This window comes from Geotrypetes seraphini, chromosome 2 (assembly GCF_902459505.1).
Source record: "Geotrypetes seraphini chromosome 2, aGeoSer1.1, whole genome shotgun sequence".
NCBI classification, from domain to species: Eukaryota; Metazoa; Chordata; class Amphibia; order Gymnophiona; family Dermophiidae; genus Geotrypetes; species Geotrypetes seraphini.
The window spans coordinates 232,517,792-232,536,643 of NC_047085.1; the positions used below are offsets into that span (position 1 = coordinate 232,517,792).

The following is an 18,852-nucleotide window of genomic DNA, read 5'->3' on the forward strand; positions in this document are numbered from 1 at the left end:
AAGTTGTTAAATCACTGAAGTTCTCATCTCTTTCAAGAGCTATGCATTTCCCATGGACCCTAGGACACCTGACTATACTTTATATCAGAAAGCTCATGTTGTTATCTTTCTCTTGCAATCTCTACAGCAGTGGTCTTCATTGCAAAGCTCATGAGCCAATGGCAGCCCTCCAAGATCTCTATGGTGGCCCGCCAAACCTGTGAAGAATATCATCTCCACAATACGACAAAACCTTCACTCATAGGGTTGAATCATCAGTCTATACAATTTCTTAATCAGTCTATTGGAAGATTCTTCATGAAATTCAAAAAACTGACCAACCACTGGTGCAACATTAATTACTTATCCTTTATTGTAGTAAAGTTGCTTGCCCCAATACTTATGTGCCCAACGGGACCCGTTTTGCCTAAACAGGCTTTCTCAAGGGTTCCAGCAGGGAGCACTTATTTTGGCATCCTCATGATTCCAGGGCAGGAGCTGTAATATCATCTCCCCAATTGGTATCATCTCCCCTATTGATATGTTTCCAGCGCTGCAGTCCTGCACTCTTCACAGTTGGCGTTCGTTTTGTCATTAAGCAGTCTGTTGGAGCGTCTTCTAAGAGTACACTTCCCCCTCTCCATTCGCAGTTTCGACACTCGCGATTTCACATATTTGCGATTTTTGGGGGAGGGGGCAGGGGAAACCCCACACCATAGTTTAGCACATTCCCGCCTCTCTCCAGCCTTCCCCCCGGCATCCTGGCCTTACCTGGTGGTCTAGCGAGCTTTCAGGGCAGGAGCAATCTTCCTACGCTCCTGCCCTGTGTAGATCGCCAATAGGAAATGACTGCCGTGAGCTCCCACTGTAGTCTCGAGAGACTTTGGGAACTCATGGCAGTCATTTTCTATTGGCGATCTGCAAGGGGCAGGAGCGTAGGAAGATGGCTCCTGCCCCGAAAGACCCGCTAGACCACCAGATAAGGCCAGGATGCCGGGGGGAAGGCGGGAGGGAGACGGGGGTGGGTCAGAGCCGGACAAGAAGATATTCACGGTCCTGCTCTGCCCCTATTCCCTGTGAATACTGAGGGAGAAGTGTAAAGCTTTTTTTTGCAAAGGTAACCAGCGTTTGATATGTCTTTTATATATATTGCACAATACTTGTTTGCTAACATTTTAAATCCCTTTGGTGATTTGGTTTATTTATTTTCATCTTGTTAGATCGATACCATCTACTGTCACCTAAACATTCTTTTCAGTGCAGCTGAATACCTAGCTGTTTGGTTTCCTGAAGTAAGAGTACGAAACGTGTTCATGTCGAAACTAAGGAACCAAGCTTTAGCTAAGGGCTCCTTTTACGAAGCCACGGTAGCGGCTTTAACGCGCGTGACTTTTCATCACGCGCTAGCTAGAAAACTACCGCCTGCTCAAGAGGAGGCGGTAGCGGCTAGCGCGGCCAGCAGTTTAGCACGCGCTATTACATAAGAACATAAGAATTGCCATCTCCAGATCAGATTCTGGGTCCATCAAGTCCGGTGATCCATTCACACGGAGGCCCCGCCAGGTGTGCCCTGGCATGGATTAAGTCCCCATGTCACTGTATGCTTTAAACTGCTACCGCGCCTTCGTAAAAGGAGCCCTAAGTTTTTTTTCATTTATTATTTTTTCACTATGGGCTCCTTTTACAAAGGTGCACTAGTGTTTTTATCGCACACACTGGATTAGCGCGCGACAGCAAAAAATCTACCGCCTGCTCAAAAAGAGGAGGTAGCGGCTAGCGCGTGGCAATTTAGCACCCCTAGCGCACCTTCTTAAAAGGAGCCCTACGTGTTATGAGCTTTAGAACTCCACTGAAATAACTTGACACTAATTTATGCTTAAAAGTATGGTGGATCTAGCAATGATCGGGTGGTGAGGTGGATGGGGGGGTTTTCCCTCTGTGGTACCCCTCCATGTCTCTGAGCTAATCGTCACATATGTTAAGCATTTTTCAATAACTATTATAGTGTTTTTTGTCATAAATAAAAAGATGGATGTAGGGCAGAAAGTGAAGGAGAGAAAAACAGCAAATGGATAAGAGCATAGACAGAAGGAAGTGCAACTAGAGACGGGGAAAAGATGAGTAGAAAAGTAAAATCACCAGACAACGAAGGGTAGGAAAAATTATTTTATTTTCAGTTCAGTGATTCTGAGAATTTACATCTGTTGTCTATATTTTGCACTGTTCAGGAAGAAATGCATTTTTCTCTCTGGGCTCCTTTTACTAAGATGCGCTAACGTTTTTAGCGCACGCACAAGATTAGCGCACTAGCCAAAAAATTACCGCCTGCTTAAAAGGAGGTAGTAGCATCTAGCGCACCTTCGTAAAAGGAGCCCTCTATTTCTCTGGTGGTGTACTACATACAGAGTCTGGCATCATCGGTTTCAGATGTGTATATTAGTTTGTGGTCCTGTATTTGCATAGAGGGACATAATCGAAAGTGTGCCTCAGTCTGAGGTTAGATTTTTTTTGTGCAAGATGTCCAGAAACCTATTAGGAAAAATGTCCATTTTCAAAGCTGCCAAAGTCTATCTTTTATTTTGGAAAATGAGCTAGGTACAAGTCCTTAGGACGTCTACCTTTTTTGCCCATTTTCAAAAATAAAAACGGCCACGTGAAAAATGTACAAAATCAAGTTTGTAGATGTACCCACTAACTACCTTGTCTGATCGCGGCAGAGGAATCCTAATCAGCTGAGCAGGTTTTGGGGATTCCTGGTGGCTCAGCCAATGGAGATGCCCCTGCCAGGATCAGCTGAGCTGTGGAGCCCTACACCCCTCCCCCCAGACATCCCCGGACCTTCTCACATCCCCCCAACATTCCTGGGCCCCCTCCCACCTACAGGGCTGCATGCATTGGGAAGGGGAAGCTTCCCCCCTGCCATTTTCTCATCCGAAGGTGTGTGGAGGTCTGGGGATGTCAAGGGAGATCTGGGATTTCAAGGGGATGTTGCAGATATCAGGGGGAGGGGTGTAGGGCTCCGCAGCTCAGCTGATCCTAGCAGGGGTAATCCACATGAGCTGAGCTGCCAGGAATCCCTGAAACCCACTCAGCTGATGGGGATTCCCTTGCCACAATCAGCTGATGGGAGGCCTATGGGTTTTGTTTTTTTTTCATTCTTTAGGTGGTGAGATGGTGTCATAACCACTGGGGGAGTAAGGGGGGGGGTCATGCCTTAAATCCTCCAGTGGTCTTCTCGTCAGTTTGGGCACCTTTGTGGAACTTAGACGCAACTCAAACAGGCCTGCCGATGGATGTCTAAGTTCCCTCTAGGAAAGCTTTGATTATGTCTGCAGTACGTTCAGGTTGAAGCCCACCCGATTCCCGCACATACCACACCTCCCAACATGCCCCTTTGATCTCTGGACACATAGAAGCTTAGAAGTGCTGCTGCACGTCGAGAAAGCTGGTTTTGATTATCACCACTTTGATGTCCCTGCTATTAAGACATCCAAATGCCAACTTAGGCTGGTTTTTGGATGTTTTAAAGTTTTGGATTATGAGCCCCATAGGGTTTATTGTATGACCAAGGCAAGGTGTTCTGGTAGGAATGAATGACAAAAAGCGCTAAGGCATCATGACCCCAAGTAGTAAGATATTTGTCAGCTCTACTTCAGTCCTTTTGGACCCAAAATGGCATGCGTTTAAAAATTTGCAAAGATCACTACTCTACAGTGTTCTTCCTAAGACCTTCTGAATGAGTGCGCCAATCTGTTGACTTTACTGACCACTCGGCTAATTTAACAGAAAATATTATAATACTGCACAGAACTGCCCAACCAGTCACCCAACTATTCCTTCATGCCACCTGGCTGGCAAAAATTTAGGGGAGAATGCTGCTCTAAGGGACAGCAGGAATACTGCACAATGGTATCTGCTGTTCTATGTTCTGTTGACAAAGGTTTTGTGCTTTCAAAACGGAGCTGAGCTAAACCTTACCAAAGCAAACCCGTTAGGCTCAGACTCTAGGCTTGTGCACTAAGGGCTCCCTTTACGAAGCCGTGTTAGCGGCTTTATCGCACGCAACTTTTTAGCACGCGCTAGCCAAAAAACTACCGCCTGCTCTAGAGGAAGCGGTAGTGGCTAGCACGGCCTGCAAATTAGCGCGCGCTATTATGCGCGTTAAACCGCTAACGCGGCTTCGTAAAAGGAGCCCTAAGAGAACCACAGTGGCCATTGTCAAAAACCAAGAAAAGTAGTGATTATATGAATTCCACACTTCACAATATCAATTGAACCAAAAAATGGAATATAAAATCAAATATTGTTCGATTGACTGTTGTAGAGAAATATTCTACTCAATGAAAATTTTATTACTGTTATACCAAACGTCCCTTACATTGAGGGGAAAGGACCTCAGACTGGTTTCTAATCGCATATAGATCAGCTGCAACAGCTGTTCAGCTGAAGGAAACCACAGTATATTCATTGGTCCTCTTCCTCCTCCTAACCAATTTCAATGTGCAAATTTTAGCAATCCTTAAAAAAAAAGTTTAATTAATAAATAGTTATTTCTGATAAATATCAAAGAAATTAACTTATACGCCCCTTATCTGAGTATTTCACTGATTCTATTTCATCAATTCTGACAGGCCCGTTTCACCCTCTTGCTTCTTCAGGGAATCACAGAAATCCGGACTGGACTCTACTGTCCGCTTGTTATAATATAATCTTAAGTGCCTTAATTTTGGAGCACCGTCGAGTATTTTTCTAATCTTAATCGCAACTGCTGTGCTCCTGACAAATGGCGTCTCTGACTCTGGTAGAACCAGATCTACCACAGGACCACATCTATTTATGTCATTCTCCGAGCACAGATGAGAACCGCCCACAAGTTCTAAGGCACGACATCAAGGCTTCCGGCTATCAGCTGTGCTGCGAGAACACTGTAAAAAGGCGGAGATTAGCAGTTCTAGTCTCTACTAAAATGACTGCATTGTTGCAAAATCAAAGTTCTTCTTTCTCTTCCACTCTAGAATATTTAGTCCTAAAAATAAAAAACTTTTCCTTCTCCCTCGACACTTCTTATTTATAACCCACTCACAGTTACAAGTTCTTCTCTTTTGGCTCTACAAGAGCTTATTAGTTTTTATATTACTTTGTCCTCACCATTATTTATCTTGGGAGACTTACCCCCTCTTTTACTAAGGTGCGCTAACCGATTAGCACATGCTAGTCAAATTAGCGCATGCTAAACACTAACGCGTCCATAGACTAACATGCATACATTAGCGTTTAGCACGTGCTAAAATCAATTAGCGCACCTTAGTAAAAGAGGGCCTTAAATATTCACTATGGTGATCCATCAGATGCTTTGGCTAACGCCCTTTCAACTTTTCTTAATGATTCCACCCTCCAACAGCTAGTGTGTATGGTCCAACTCTTTCAGAAGACCAGCTTCTAGATCAGTGGTCTCAAACACACGGCCTGGGGGCCACATGCGGCCCCGCCAGGTACTATTTTGAGGCCCTCAGTATGTTTAGCATAATCACAAAAGTAAAATAAAACAGTTTCTTGATTATATGTCTCTTTAGCTATAAATTACAATATAAGTTTTGCCTCTTTCAAAGTTGTCATTTTGTTAATAAGACATTAACTATTTTTTCTAAGGCCCTCCAAGTACCTACAAATCCAAAATGTGGCCCTGCAAAGGGTTTGAGTTTGAGACCACTGTTCTAGATGTTGTTTTGACTTCTCAATCATATGCCTTCCAGTTTTCAATTCCAGTTATTCTTCCAATATCATGGTCTGATTATACCTTTTTACACTTCTCATATACTATTACTAATTTAACATCCTCTTCTGTTTCTACTTCAGTAAGATAGGTTAGGAAATTGAAGTCTCTTACCCCTGAAGTTGTATTTTTTTTCAGTCATTGTGAAACCTCTCCAACTAAATTTTCATCATGTTCTCTTCCTGATCAAATTGATATCTGGAATAATACTCTTAGATCTGCTCTTGATCTCTCTGTACCTTTATTTTCTAGTTCCTCAAAAAGTCGCTCATCACAGCCTTAGTATCATTTTATGTCTTATACTTTTGAACCACTAATTGCATAGCACAAAGTGCTCCTGGCATCAAAATCCTTCATTTAATACATTTCAAAAAAAATTTTAAAGGCCTTCATTGCAATATTCTTATATACTGCGTAATGCTAAACACATATATGTTTCTAATATTCTTAAACATGACTTAAACTCTTCCTATCTTTATCGCTTATTATATTCCCTCTCTAACCTAGTCCCTCGCAATCCATCTACTCTCAATGCTGAAGATTTTGCTTCAGGATTTCAAGATAAAATTACTAATTTACAACAATCTATTCCTTTGACTATTACCTATTCTTCAAATGACATCTTCAACTTCAATATCTACAGTGCCAGTGACTGTGGTTACATCTTTTAATCTCCAAACTAGTACTAGTAAATTAGACTTCTAAAATTCTTCTCTTCCAACTGACCCTATTCATGCTACTCTTATTTTTTGTTTTCTAGATCCACTTCTAGAGCCATTATTATTAATGGTTAATAACAGTCTTTTCTGCTGCTGACTTTCCACAAAATTAGAAGAAAGCAATAGTTACTCCTTTGTTAAAGAATCAAAAGTATGATCCCGACATTTTAGCCAATTATAGATCAATCTCTAATTTGTCATTTGTTTTGAAAATTGTTGAAAAAGTAGTTGTTATTCAATTATCAGATTTTTTTAAATGAATACTAACATACTTCATCCCCATCAGATGGGTTTTCATTTGAATCATTCTACAGAGCACACACTATTAGGTCTTTTAAATCATAACATGCAAATTTTAGATAGTAATCATGATGCTGTTCTTTTTTTCTCTTGACATGTTTGCAGCTTTCGATTTGGTGGATCACAACATTCTTCTTAAACGTTTGGAAAAGATATAGGTTAAAGGGTCTGCCTTTCAATGGGTTCATTCATATCTGTCAAACCGTAAGTATGCAGTTCACTACTCCAATACTTTTTCTAGCTCTCGCTCTCTCCATTCTGATGTACCGAAAGGCTCTGTTTTGGGGTCTATACTTCTCAATATTTTTCTTGCTCCTCTTATTCTTCAATCTTTAGGTTTAGATTCATTATTTATGCAGATGATATCCAGCTTATTATTCCACTCAATTCTCATTCACCACTTAGTTACTCATCTATTTCTGCTAAGTTAAACAGTCGAAGACTGGCTTACGCATAATAAATTTACAGTAAATTCCCAAAAAACTGAATTAATGTTTTTTTTCTCAAGGATCATACCCTCAAAATCTTTAAATTTTAGTTAACCTTTCATTCTCATATTTCAAAGGTAGTCAATTCCTCCTTTTTTGCCCTTCATCAAATTCAATCTATTCATTTATTTCTTCAATCAGATTCTCTTCGCACCCTTATACATTCTTTAGCATTATCTAAACTCGATTACTGCAATTCTATTCTAGTTGAGTCTTCCAAAATATCAGTCACAATTAATTCAAAACACTGCTATCAGACTGCTTTACCGTTGCTCAAAATTTGATCATGTTACACCTCTTTTAAAAGCTGAGCATACTCTGTTTCATATTGAATTCCTTTCAAGTAGAATATTCTTTCATATCAAATTTTATCAAGTGGTCTTCCATCTTTTTTATTTCACTTTTTGTTTCCATATTCTCTACAGAGAACTCTTCGATCATCAAATCAACAGTTGTTGACTATTCCTTCATTCAGGTAATTCCTTGATGTTCATAGGAATTACCGGTACTCATTTTCAACCATGGTTCCTACCCTCTGGAACTCTTTGCCTCTCTACAGAACTCTTTGCCTCTTCGTACAGAAAGTTCATTTTTGACATTTAAGGTTCAACAAAAGGCATATTATTTTTCTCAGGTATTCTATTCATAAAGTAGACTGGGCTCATAACTACTAGAGGTCTGCACGGGAACGGGGATCGCGGGGATCCCGCGGGTTCCCCCCCTGGCCCACGGGACTCCCACGGGGACGCCCCCTGGCCCACGGGACTCCCACGGGGATGCCCCCTGACCCACGGGACTCCCACGGGGACGCCCCCTTGCCCACGGGACTACCTAAATTCTGGCGATGCAAGCATGCAGCTTACAAGTCTGGCGTCGCGTCGGGAAATAGCCATGTTGAGCAGTGAGCTCAGCACGTACACAGATGAAAGCCTTGCTTGCTGATTGGTCCGGCGGCCCCGCCCCACCGTGCCGCCGGACCAATCAGCAAGCAAGGCTTTCATCTGTGTACGTGCTGAGCTCACTGCTCAGCATGGCTATTTCCCGACGCGGGCATTAGGCTGTTTTTTGTCATTTCGGGTGGGGGATGGCAGCGGCAGCAGCAGCCTGAAAAAGAAATCATCCTGGCCGGGTTCGGTGTCATGCTCCGGAGCTTCTACAGCCTTCCTATCTCCCTCTCCCTTCTACCTGCGGCTCTCTTCGGCAACTCAGCAGCAACGATCGACACAAGCTTCTGGCGTCGGGGCCTACCCTCTGCGAGTCCCGCTTGTTTCAACTTCCTTTTTCCACAAAGGTGGGACTCGTAGAGGGAAGGCCTCGATGTCGGCAGCTTGTCTTGATCACCGCTGCTGACGAGTTGCTTAAGAGAGCCGCGGAGCAGGGGGGTGTTGCCAGGTGCAGGTAGAAGGGAGAGGGCCAGATGCAGGACTCGTGGGTGAGGGAGGAGAAGAGAGAGGGGAGAGAAACAAAAGGAAATATTTCATACTGGGCTGGGCCGGAGTGGAGAGAGGGTGGAAAGATTCTGGCTACAGGGTGCAGTAACAAAGGAAAAGGGGGGAAAGCTGAAAATGGAGATAGTGACACAAAGAAGAGAAAGGGTAAGCAGGACCTTCTGAATAAGGATAGAGATACAGAGGGGACATGAAGAGGAGGTGAAATAGAGACATAGAAGTAATGCTGAAAAAGTGTGTGTGGGGGGGGGGGGAGATAAAGACATTGAAAGGGCAAATGGTGAATATGGGGTAAAGACAAGGACAGAGACAAATGAAGATTCTGAAAAAGTGGTGAGATAGGGATATAGGTGAGATGGACACAAAGAAGGGTGATGCTGGAAAATAGGTGGAATGGTAATTCTGACAGACACAGAAGGGAAATGCTGGATCAAGGAGAGATGGGGCTCAGGCTGGATGGAATGAGGAGAAATGCCTTGTTGGCCCGGAACTTCCTCTCCTACGTCAGAATTGACGTCAGGGAGCGGAATGCTGGTCAGCGCGACGCTTCTGCAGGGAAAGCTTGGGACAGCGGTGGCTTGGGGACTATTCCCCGATGGCGGTGGCAGCAAACCGAGTGGCTTGGGGGAGGGCACGGAGAAAGAAAGAAAGGGGGAAGACAGAGAGAAAGAAAGAAGGGGGAACAGGGAGACAGAAAGAAAAAGTTGGGGGAGAGAATGAGGTCTGGAGGAGAGGAAACATACAGGAGGCTGAAAGAAAGGAAGAAAGATTGGATGCACAGTCAGAAGAAGAAAGTGCAACCAGAGACTCATGAAATCACCAAACAGCAAAGATAGGAAAAATGATTTTATTTTCAATTTAGTGATCAAAATGTGTCTGTTTTGAGAATTTATATCTGCTGTCTATATTTTGCACTATGGCTCCCTTTTACTAAACCGCAATATTGTTTTTTAGCGCAGGGAGCCTATGAGCATTGAGAGCAGCGCGAGGCATTCAGCGTAACTCCCTGTGCTAAAACCTACTATTGTGGTTTAGTAAAAAGGGAGGGGGTGTATTTGTCTATTTTTGTATTTTGTTACCGAGGTGACATTGCATAGAGTCATCTGCCTTGGGAAATGTATATGGCAGATATCTTTGTTTTGTGTTCAAAAGAAAAGGAAATGCATTTCTGGTTTTATTTCTACAGTGTTGAAGTACTTGTTGGCCCTTGCTGTGACTGGTGGGGATCCCCAAGCACCGCCAGCAGAGGACCTCCTCTAGAGATGGTCAGAACTCCCCTCCACCAAGCGCAGCAGTCGCTGGCAGCATCCATGAGCCACTGAGGTGCCAGCATCTGTGACTCAGGGACGCTACTGCTGCCTGCCAAGCTTGGCAAAAGGGACCCCAGGCCAACTGCAAAGGAAGTCCTCAGCTGACAGTTTGTGGGTTCTCATCAGCTGAGTATTTATATTTTATATTTACATTAGAGGTTCTGGTAGAAACCCATTTACAAAGTATGTATTCTTCCCAATTAATATTTCCAAATTAATAGTCTCTTTGCTTATTTGTAAATGGGTCTCTACCAGAGCCTTTAATTCAGTAGCATAATTAAATAAAATAACTATTTCTGAAGTTTATAGGGAAGGATGGTGACTGAGGGGATTCCTCGCGGGGACGGGTGGGGACGGAGGGGATTCCTCGCGGGGACGGGTGGGGACGGAGGGGATTCCTCGCGGGGACGGGTGGGGACGGAGGGATTCCTCACGGGGACGGGGGGGGACGGAGGGATTCCTCACGGGGACGGGTGGGGATGGGTGGGATTTTGGCGGGGACGGGTGGGGACGGGTGGGATTTCTGTCCCCGCGCAACTCTCTAGTAACTACACAACACTTTTTTTTACCCTAACCTTATGTTTTATCCTTTTCCTATCTTTGTAATTTAGTTTTTATTGTAATCAACTTCTATTTCTTTCCCTTACGTTTTGCATATAAATGTAAAGCACAGTTACTTACCGTAACAGGTGTTATCCAGGGACAGCAGGCATATATTCTCACATGTGGGTGACGTCATCTACAGAGCCCCGATGCGGAAGCATTTTCAAGCAAACTTGATTGAAGATTTAAGTTTGCTCTGCTGCTCCACGCATGCGTGCCTTCCTGCTCCACTAGGGGGTGCATCCCCTCGTGGTCTCCAGTTCACTTAACTAGCCAAGAAGCCAACCTCGGGGAGGTGGGCGGGTTGTGAGAATATATGCCTGCTGTCCCTGGATAACACCTGTTACGGTAAGTAACTGTGCTTTATCCCAGGACAAGCAGGCATGATATTCTCACATGTGGGTGACCTCCAAGCTAACTGAAAAGGGATGGAGGGAAGTTGGCAATTTAAGCAAATAGATTTCGCAGTACCGATTGGCCGAACCGGCCATCGCTTCTGGACAGTGAGTCCAGACAGTAGTGGGAGGTGAAGGTATGAACCGAAGACCACGTGGCAGCCTTGCAGATTTCCTCAATGGGTGTGGACCTGAGGAACGCTACGGAGGCTGCCATCGCTCGGACTTTGTGTCCCGTTACTCGACCATGCAGCGCGAGACCAGCCTGAGCGTAGCAAAAGGAGATGCAATCGGCCAACCAGTTGGACAAGGTGCGTTTGGAAACTGGGTGACCTAACCGGTTTGGGTCGAAGGACAAAAACAGTTGTGGGACTTTCCGGTGTGACTGAGTGCGTTGGAGGTAAAAGGCCAACGCTCTCTTGCAGTCAAGAGTGTGGAGCGCCACTTCTCCGGGGTGAGAGTGGGGCTTGGGGAAAAACACAGGTAAGACAATGGACTGATTGAGATGGAAATCAGACACTACTTTAGGTAAGAACTTTGGATGGGTGCGGAGTACCACCTTGTCGTGGTGGAATACCGTGAAGGGTGGGTCCGCTACCAGAGCTTGTAGCTCACTAACCCGCCGGGCGGACGTGAGCGCGAGTAGGAAAATTACCTTCCAAGTGAGAAATTTTGGATGGCATTTGTCTAGGGGCTCAAATGGAGGTTTCATTAGTTGAGCCAGAACCACGTTAAGGTCCCAAACCACCGGGGGAGGTTTGAGAGGGGGGTGGACGTTCAGCAGGCCCTTCATGAAGCGAGAGACTAAGGGATGGAGCGAGAGGGCTTTCCCTTCCAGGGGCTGATGAAAGGCCGCAATTGCACTGAGGTGTACTCGAATGGAGTTGGTCTTTAGGCCGGAATGAGATAATTGAAGTAAATAGTCAAGGACCAGAGGGACGGGGACCAACACCGGGTCCTGGCTGTGGGAGGAGCACCAGGTTGAGAATCTGGTCCACTTTTGGGAGTAGCAGGTTCTCGTCTAGGTTTTTCTAGAGGCCTCCAATATCTCCTTGACTGATTGAGACACGGGGAGAGCAGTCAGGGGGAGAGAAACCAAGCATTCAGATGAAGAGATTGAAGATTGGGATGTAACAGTGAACCCTGACCCTGTGATAGTAGAGAGGGAAACAGAGGCAGAGGCAGTGGATCTCTGACACTGAGTTGAAGTAGAAGGGAAAACCACGGCTGGCGTGGCCAGCGAGGGGTAATCAGGATCAGGGTGGCTTGTACTGTTTTCAGGTGGACAAGCGTCCGCAGTATCAGAGGAAACGGCGGGAACGCGTACAGGAACCTTCCCTCCCAGTCGAGGAGGAAGGCGTCGGCCTTGAGCCGGTCCGGGGAGTATATCCGGGAGCAGAAGAGAGGCAGCTTGTGGTTGTGAGGGGATGCGAACAGGTCTATTTGAGGCGTCCCCCACCGTTCGAACACCCATCGTAGGGTCTGAGAGTGTAGTGACCACTCGTGTGGCTGGAGGAAGCGGCTGAGTCTGTCCGCCAGACAGTTTTGTTCTCCTTGTATGTACACCGCTCGAAGGAAGGTGTTGTTGGAGATTGCCCATTTCCAGAGGCGCAGGGCTGCCCGACAAAGGGACCAAGACCCTGTCCCCCCCTGTTTGTTTACATAGTACATCGCTACCTGGTTGTCGGTTCGGATGAGAACCACTCGGTCGTGGAGCAGATGTTGGAAGGTTACAGCTGCGAGATAGATGGCCCGAAGCTCTAGCACGTTGATGTGGCAGCGACGGTCTTGTGCTGACCACATTCCTTGGGTGCGTAGGCCGTCCAGATGGGCTCCCCAAGCGTACTCCGACGAGTCCGTGGTGATTACCTTGCTGTGGGGTGGGGAGAGGAAGAGCAAACCTTTTGAAAGATTTGAAGAGTCGGCCCACCAGTGGAGCGATCGTTGCAATGAAGGAGTCACTGTCACGGGACGGTCGATCGGGTCCCGGTCTTGACGCCATTGAGACGCCAGGGTCCATTGAGGGATTCTCAGATGGAGGCGGGCGAAGGGTGTGACATGGACGGTGGAGGCCATGTGGCCCAGGAGAGTCATCATCTGTCGAGCTGATACCAAGGTCAGCAGGGAGATCCTTCAACTCAGACTTACTAACGCCTCTAGGCGCGGAGGGGGGAGGAAGGAACGGAGGCGAACCGTGTCCAGTTGGCCCCGATGAACTGTAGGGACTGCGAGGGGCATAGTTGGGATTTTGGGAAGTTTATTTCGAACCCCAGACTTTGTAGGTAGGTAATAGTCTGTTGGGTCGCTGAGATAACCCCTTCCCTGGACGGGGCTTTGATTAGCCAGTCGTCCAGGTAGGGGAATACCTGGAGGCCCTGGGAGCGTAAGGTTGCTGCGACCACCACGAGGCACTTGGTGAAGACCCGAGGTGATGATGCAAGGCCGAAGGGGAGGACTCGGTATTGTAGGTGCCAGTCCCCTACCTGAAAACGCAGGAACTTGCGGTGAGCAGGGTGCACTGGGACATGTGTGTACGCCTCCCTGAGATCGAGGGAGCAGAGCCAGTCGCCCTCGTCGATCAGGGGGTAGAGTGTCGGTAGGGAGAGCATCCGGAATTTTTCCCGTACCAGAAATTTGTTGAGGCGTCTCAAGTCTAGTATTGGGCGTAGGTCCCCCGTTTTTTTCGGTACCAGGAAGTAACGGGAGTAGAAGCCCTTCCCCCTTTGGTCGAGGGGAACCTCCTCCACTGCTCTCAGGCGAAGCAGGTCTCGAGCCTCGGAGAGGAGTAGGGGTAGCTGAGTCCGGTTGGGAGGGCAATTCCTTGGGGGGTTGTCCGGAGGAATGGCCCGAAAGTTGAGAGAGTACCCTGATGAGATCACGCCAAGGACCCATGCATCCGACGTGACTTGTTCCCAGCGAGGGTAAAAGGCTTTGAGCCGGCCCCCGATGGGGAGAAGGCCTGTGACTATGGCGGAGGGGGCCCGCCCCCTTCCGCGTGTCCCGTCAAAAGGACGGGGATGGTTTGGTGGTCGCAGGCGGTTGGGTCTTGGGCATGGCCCGGTGGTGGGCTTGCGGACGCCTGGGTGGGGGCCGCGAGAAGACAGGGGTGGACTTTTGTGGGTAGCGGCGCGGAGGGGCCCTATACGGCCTGGACGTGGGCGGTTTGGGCTTTTGTCGGACAAGGGAGGCAAATGAGCGTTCATGTTCGGAGAGGCGTTTTGTAGCCGCCTCGATAGTGTCATCGAACAGTTCTTTTCCCACGCAGGGGAGGTTAGCCAACCGGTCCTGTAAGTTGGGGTCCATGTCGACCAGGCGCAGCCAAGCTAGTCGGCGCATGGCGATAGCAAAGCCTGCTTCTCTGGAGGAGAGTTCGAAGCCATCGTAGGCCGCGTGGAATAGGTGAAGGCGCAGGTTGGAGAGGGACTCTAAAAGCAGGCCGAACGTTCCTTGCCAGGAGGCCGGTAGGTCAGTCTCAAAGGCTCTCAATAGTCCAATGAGGTGTTTGAGGTAGGATGTGAAGGTGAAAGTGTAGCTTTGCACCCTAGAGGCCATCATTGCGTTTTGATATAGTCTCCTGCCGAACTTGTCCAGGGTTCGGCCTTCTCGGCCTGGGGGGACCGCTGCTGAGACCCGGGATGGGTGAGCCTTTTTCAAGGAGGATTCTACTAGCAGCGATTGGTGGGAGAGCTGTGGTTGCTCGAATCCCGGGTAAGGTACTGTGCGGTACTTGGCCTCCATTTTGGAGGGTACGGCTGTGACCATGTAGGGGGTCTCCAGGTTCCTGAAGAAGGCCTGTTGGAGTACCGGGTTAGGTGGTAAGCGAAGGGACTCTCTGGGCAGTGATGGCATATCCAGCTCCGCCAGGTACTCCTTAGAGTATCTGGAGTCGGACTGGAGGTCTAAGTCCAGGGCGTGGCCCATGTCCTGGACAAAGCGAGTGAAGGATGGGCGAGATGTTCCCGGGGCCCCGTGCGGGGTCGGTGAACGAGACCTTCGTCGGGTGGAGAAGGATGGGGAGGCTTCCCTCGAGTATCGAGGTTCCTGCTCCGATCCATGCTCCGAGGCCGGGGAAGCACTGTGAGAGTGTTCCGGGGTTGTCGATCTTCGGTGTCTCGAGGAGCCCCTCGGAGACGATGCCGGGGTTCGGGGTACCGATCGATGTCGAATCGGTGACCTCGATCCGGACTCCCTCGGAGAATACCTGCGACCTGGGGTCGGGGTCCCGGTCCGAGGGGGAGTTCGGAGGATGCGCAGGTTGGAGAGTGATAACTCAGCCACCCTTAGTGGTCCCGTACGAGGTGTGGGAGAACGGCCTCGTAGAGTTGGTGAACCTCGGGCCTTCTTGGAGGTACGGCGGTTCGAGGTTTCTGTCGTTTTAGCCCGACGTTTTGCCCCTCGGCGGTTTGCGGAGGGAGAACGTCTCGGGCGCCTCGGCGAGGAGTCCGAGGAGGATGGGATGCGGCGAGGATTGCGCACCTTTCCTCGAGGTTGTTCGATGCGAGGCTCAGGCTGGTCTGGCATATTCGGGGTCGAGGTCGAGGCCGATTGAAACTGGGCCATTGCAGCGGACAGCTCCGACGTGATCATCGCTCGGAGTAGGTCCTGGAAGACGGGCATGGACAGCATCGAAGGCATGTCCACTGCCTCGGTGCACTCCACCGGGGGCGACCTCGTATCAGAGTATTCCCGTGTGGTGGAGGCACGGCCCGAAGGCTTGGAGGGCTTAGCCGGGGCTGTAAGCATGGGGCTTCCGCCATGCGTCGACGTTGTCCCCAAGGCTGGCTTCTTCGATGTTACGGAACCTGAAGAGGGGACTTACCCGGGGCCGAGGCTTTCTGTTGTCCCGAGGACTTCGGAGTCGAGTCTCGAGGCGATGCAGAGGTATCCGGGGCCGAGGCCGGGGCTGACCTCGAGGCCGAGGTGGAGGGTTGATCCGGGGTGAAGAGGTCCGCCATGCTGGCTTTTCTTCGACGGAGGGCCCGGTTCTGGAAAGTAGCGCACTGGGGGCAGGAGTCGGTTGGATGAGCCGCCCCCAGGCAGAGAATGCACCGGCGATGCGGATCTGTGAGGGAAAGAAGCCGCTCACACCGGGTGCACTTTTTAAAGCCGGTCAAAGGACGGGACATTAAATCGAAAGTAGCCACGGCTCGATTAGCCACGCGGCCACGGGGACCCGGAAGCCTCCGGGTCGTCAAAAACGAAGCAGGGATCAAGTTAAAAGGTAAAGAATTCGCGCACAGCAACTTAATCATGAAAAACAAGAAAAATTGCGGTGCTAGAAGGCAGTTGGGGCAGAGCCTGAAAAACACGACTTCTAGGCTCAGCGGAAAATTTTGAATTGGAGACCACGAGGGGATGCACCCCCTAGTGGAGCAGGAAGGCACGCATGCGTGGAGCAGCAGAGCAAACTTAAATCTTCAATCAAGTTTGCTTGAAAATGCTTCCGCATCGGGGCTCCGTAGATGACGTCACCCACATGTGAGAATATCATGCCTGCTTGTCCTGGGATAATATATGTATTGGTTTAGTGTTTTTGTTTTGTCTCCCCTCTCCTTTTTGTATATTACATTGTAAACCGTTTAGATTTCAACTTTGATTTTATATTTGTGGTATATCAAACAAACTGAACTTGAACTTGATGAATGCGTGTAACATGTAATTCAAGAATGTGCAGGACAAGTACAGAATCAGGAGGCACCAAGGAGTAGTTCAAAATTACATGGGGTCTGGGATACTGCAACAGCATGGGAAATAGCAGAAATGCAAAGAAAGCCCCCTAGAATTTGTTTTCAGATCAACAAGCACAACTTTCATGATATAGCCTTGAATTTTAAAGAGTTATCCTGCTTGAAACAGAGGCTCAAAGGAGGTCTATCCCACATATATTTTGGGACATGGCCAATATCTTTCTAGCTTTCACCATCACCTTTTCAATCCATTTGGCCACTTTAAAATCATTACATACTATCACACCCGAGTCCCGCAGCTTTTATGCTCCGTCATACGTATCTTAAAAGGACATTTTGGAACTTCAACCTGCATTTAAGGTACACAACATAACTTGAAATAACTTTAAATCCTTCTTATGTTAACAGGACATTGACATACACCACAGTGAATGCTGCTGGTGAATGTGAAGGATGGTTTAGGGATCCCTGTACTGGGAAGAAGTTTTTCTTGTCACACAACACTTCATGTTCCTCCACCTTTGTTGTATACACAGTGTTATGTCCATATTCCAAAATATATGTGGATCAGACTTCCCCATTGTGTCCAATATTTTTCCCTCTCCCCTCCATACACCATCTCTCCCTTCCCTCCAATCCCATATTCATCATTTTTTCTTTTGACCCTCTCCCACCCCATCCCCAAAATGTATCCCTTTCTGGCCCCTCTCCACCCTTTGCTGCATTTCTCCCTTGTCTCCCTCTCCTGCAATTCTCCCTCTCTTTCCCCCCACTCAGCATCTGCCCTTCCTTCCCTCATGCTACTTCACCCACAACCCTACTCTGGCCAGCAAGAAGGGAGTCTGGGCTTCCGTGTCACTCTCTTCATGGAGCAGGGGCAGCAATTTTCTCATGCTGCTTCTAACCCAGTAGTCTCCCCTCTGATGCATCCTACCCCCCTCTATTACAACTTCTTGGACAGGACACAGCAGAGGGGAGACTTCTGGGGTAGCAGCAGGCAGTGTGTGGAAATCTCTTCCACTGCTGCTAACCCATGAAAAGAGTGACACAGTAGCCCTCCTCACTGGCCAGCGAAGAGTTATGGATGAAGTAGGATGAGAGAGGGACGGGAAATGCTGAGTGGGGTGGGGAGAGGGGTGAAAGAGGGAGAATTGCTGGACATGGTATGGAGGAGACTGGGGAGAAAGGTACAAATTCAGCAAAGGTGGAAAAGGACCACAAAGGCATAAATTTGGGAGCTGGGAATAAAGGCGGGGGAGGGTCGAGAGGGAGAAAGCGTTGGATATGAGGCTGGAGGGGAGGGAGAGATGGTGCATGGGGGAGAGAGGGAGAAATATTGGACTATCTCCATAGTGCTTTAGGATTTATGTTCAAAATCAGGACTAGTCCAAAATCTCCAGCCCGGAACTGGGTAGCTTGGCGTCTCTGGAAACAGGGTTTAAGCATGGACAACACTACTACTACTATTAATTATTTCTAGAACAGTACCAGATGTACGCAGTGCTATATGTAGTCACAAAGGATGCGAGACAGTCCCTATTCAGATGAGCTCACGATCTAATCAATTAGCAAGGGATGGTTAAACTGCTGGATAAGGTGATGAACAGAGGGAGAGGGTTTTGCATTGAAGGTAATCTTAAAAAGGTGGGCTTTCAGTCTATGTCTGAACAAGGGGAGTGATGCACGGCCTCAGGTAGACCATTCCAGATATACAGGGCAGTGAGGTGAAAGGAATGTCTAGAATTGGCAGTGGAGGAGGATTCAGATAAAAGTACCTTATCTGAGGAACATAGTTATCGGGGAAGCGTATAAGGAGAGACAGCCCTATATGTCATATCTGTCTGTCCAAGTTAAATTGTAAACTCTTCCGAGCAGGGACTGTCTATAAAAGTCAACATGTACAGTGCTGCGTACGCCTTTCAGCGCTATATAAGTGATAAGTAGTAGTAGACAACAAGAGAGGATAAATACTGAGGTGATGAAGAATGAACACACTTGTACTCGTAATTGAAGTTTTAACTCTATGTGAAGGTAGATAGAAAGCCAGTGAAATGATTTAAAGAGAGGGGTGGCGAGGCTAGCAGAAGATGAGTTGTGCATCAGAGTTTTGCACAGATAAGCAGGGGGACAGGCGGATCAGCTGGAAAGAA

General features: G+C 47.8%; 1 protein-coding gene across 1 annotated transcript in view; it reads right to left on the bottom strand.

The window, feature by feature from the left end:
• The window catches only part of POLDIP3 (DNA polymerase delta interacting protein 3), a 103,368-nt gene that overhangs the window by 83,583 nt on the left and 933 nt on the right, over positions 1 to 18,852 (bottom strand). The gene's annotated exons all lie outside the window — the stretch shown is intronic.